The sequence below is a fragment of the Cebus imitator genome, unplaced genomic scaffold (assembly GCF_001604975.1).
Source record: "Cebus imitator isolate Cc_AM_T3 unplaced genomic scaffold, Cebus_imitator-1.0 Scaffold354, whole genome shotgun sequence".
Classification (NCBI taxonomy): Eukaryota; Metazoa; Chordata; class Mammalia; order Primates; family Cebidae; genus Cebus; species Cebus imitator.
This window is the reverse complement of record NW_016107669.1, coordinates 206,886-210,057: the sequence shown is the minus strand read 5'-3', so window position 1 is coordinate 210,057 and position 3,172 is coordinate 206,886.

The window sequence follows — 3,172 nt, the reverse complement described above, 5'->3', positions numbered from 1 at the left end:
TATAGGTTTGGAATCTGTGGATTTATAATTCCCTGGCAATGGCTGGTGCAACTCTTGGCTATCACACAGTGATTAGAAATCACTATTTTTGGTTACTAGTCATATTGGATCTGTATTCAGAAAAGTCTTCAATTTAAATAGAAAATCAAAGTCACACCAAGAAAGGGCTGAATTGGAATCAAGTAAAAGATATTGCACTATTCATCACTTATTTCTCTAGTCAAATGAAGCTGGAATAATTTTAAAAAGTGAAAGGACAGTGGCTAGATTGTTCCTAATGGCCTGTGACTGCAGTAGACTCCCTGTCCCTCATAATTACAATGTATCAGTAGCAAAAGAAATTCAAGCAAAAATATAAATATAAAATTTTAGTATTTTACATTTGTAAATGTTTTTAATTTTAATCAATGGTGAGATTTTTCTAGCATGTTCAGTTTAGTTCAACAATGATGAATGTCTGATATGGAAGAAGCAAGTATGTGGCTATACAAAAATGAAGATGTGGTTTCTTCTGTTCCCCACCCCCAGGGTTAAGGGAGCTCTCTTCCTACCTTGTAGACAGACATGGCACCAGATGAGTCCCTCTGCAGGATGCAATAGCTACTCTGCTAAGAGCCATTATAGGGAAATAAAGGTCCTGCCTGCCTGCTGGAATGTTCATCACCATTTTCAAATTTTAAAGCATAGCAGTTCTAAAACTGTTGCTTTTAGGGAATTGGGTACTTGTAAAGGAAACCGAGGGTTGTTCTAGAAAGAATCAAATGATTACTAGGGGAGGTCTCAAGGCCAATGTAGGAATTATACTCACTCACAGGTCAGAAACACAGTGATTGAAAAACTACAGGACATATAACTCAGAATTAACGTTTTATAATAAGTTTAGCTACTATTTTTATCTTGTGTACTTCATTAAAAGCCTAAACTAAATTTAAGCTTTTTTTATTACTGCAAAGTTAATGCATGTTGTTTTTGGAAAATACAAGTAAGAATAAAAATAAAAATCACCTGCAACTTCACTACCTAGTCATGAACAAAGTTAACATTTTGCTGTATAAGGTTCTGGTACTTTTGCATTTGTATATGAATAAAATAGTCATAAATATGTGGTCATCCTACAGATACAGTTTTGTTGTCTGCTTTTTTCACTTAATTTTATTTGATTTATTATTAAGATCGTCCCACTTCAGTATGTGGTACAGTATTTTTAAAGGCTACATAGTATTCCATTATAAGAAAGTATATGAACTTTAATTTATTCAGTTAATTTGGACATTTAGATTATTTTCACTTTTCTGCTTTTATTAACAGTGCTGCAATAAAAATACATGTGCATATATCTTTTCACCTGGCCATAATGATTTTCTATGGTAAAATCTTAGAAGTGGATTTGCTTTAGATTTCTAAATTTTTTCTACAAAGTTTAATCAATTTATACTCAATAAGCTTCCCTCACACCTGCAGCCCCAATCTTGGTCAACCTTAGTATTTGATGTTTAAATCTTTGTCAGTGTAATAGGTAAAACCATATTTTGGCTTTTTAATATTATTTATCATGCTAAATATACATTTACAAACTTTTTGGCAATATTCTTTCCTGTGTTTGAATTATAGAAAGGACATTGATTTGAAATCCTCATGACTGAGCAATAGAGTTCCGCATTGACTTTTATTCAATTATTTACTAATTTTCTGATTTTAAGCTACTTCTATTAACATACACAAGTCAGGTCCGAAGTGCATTAACATCTTTTTAAAAGTGTAAATGAGGTGGCCATTTTTCGTCTATTTTCAAATGCTCTGAATCCGTGTTTTTGCTTTAAACATGAAACCACAGGCCAAGTTTCACTTCTCGTTTACCACTTCTCCCCCTGAGTAGTCAGTTTTGCTTTTGCTGTAAACCAAGGGCAAATGAAAGGGCATCTCATTAAGTCACTGTGCTGGGTAAGGTTCATGTAGAGTTATCTACTTTGCTTTGCATACCTTTTTTAGTTTGTCATTTGGAAATAAATTTAAACCTAATACTGTTCAAGATGTGTTCTTGTGTTTAAAATAAGGAGTTGATATATTTAAAATAAAGTGTTATAGATTTTTAAGACTCAGGCATCTTAAAATCTAACAATACAATGATAGCATTTTCATTTGAGGATGCTAATGTGACCATTTTAAGGAAATGTAACAATGTTTAGGAAATAACCATATCAAAATGACAGTTGCATAAGTGACTTATATATGAACTATGTATGGGCTTCTCTTAAACATTGGAAAAGACCAAGGAAAGTTGTTTGACTTCTAATTTTCATTGTATACATATACCAAGCTCTTCTTGGGTGTCAGAATTTCATAATTTGATTAAAAAAAATGAGCAACTATTTTTAGTAGAGACGGGGTTTCACCATGATGGCCAAGCTGGTTTTGAACTCCTGACCTCAAGCGATCTACCCACCTTGGCCTCCCAAAGTGCTACGATTACTGGGCTTGGTGGTGAGCACATGTAATCTGAGCTACTCGGGAGGCTGAGGCAGGAGAATTGCTTGAATCCAGGAGGCGAAGGTTGCAGTGAGCTGAGATCATGCCACCAGACTCCAGCCTGAGACGCAGAGTGAGACTCCATCTCAAAAAAAAAAGAAAAAAGCAACTATGTGGATCCTAAACTCCATGAAAAACAAGTTCTGCTCTACCTCTTTAACTCCTACGGAATCTAATAAAGTGATATGCGTATATCACTACATATATTTATTGTGAACAAAGATACATATCTTTGTTCAACCTTTTTTTAAAAAAAACAGAAATGGGGCCTCACTATGCTGACCAGGCTGGTCTCAAACTCCTAGCCTCAAGTGATCTTCCCACCTTGGCCTCCCAAAGTCCTGGGATTACAGGCCTGAGTCACCATGGCCAGCCATGTTCAACCTTTTAAAAGAAATTTTAATCCATATTTATGCTTTTTAAATTGCTGATATATTTATACATATATATGCCATTTTTTTGTTTTTTATTTACTATGCTATTTCTTTGCTTTATTTTCTCCTTTCTTGTATTCTGTATTTTGTCGGTGGATATAATAGTTATATACAGTTCAACTACTTCAGTCTGAATATTAACAGCAACATTCAACAGATGCTTTTCAGCTGCAACTGTATACAGTGTGCTTGTGTTGTTTGTTTATATGTAT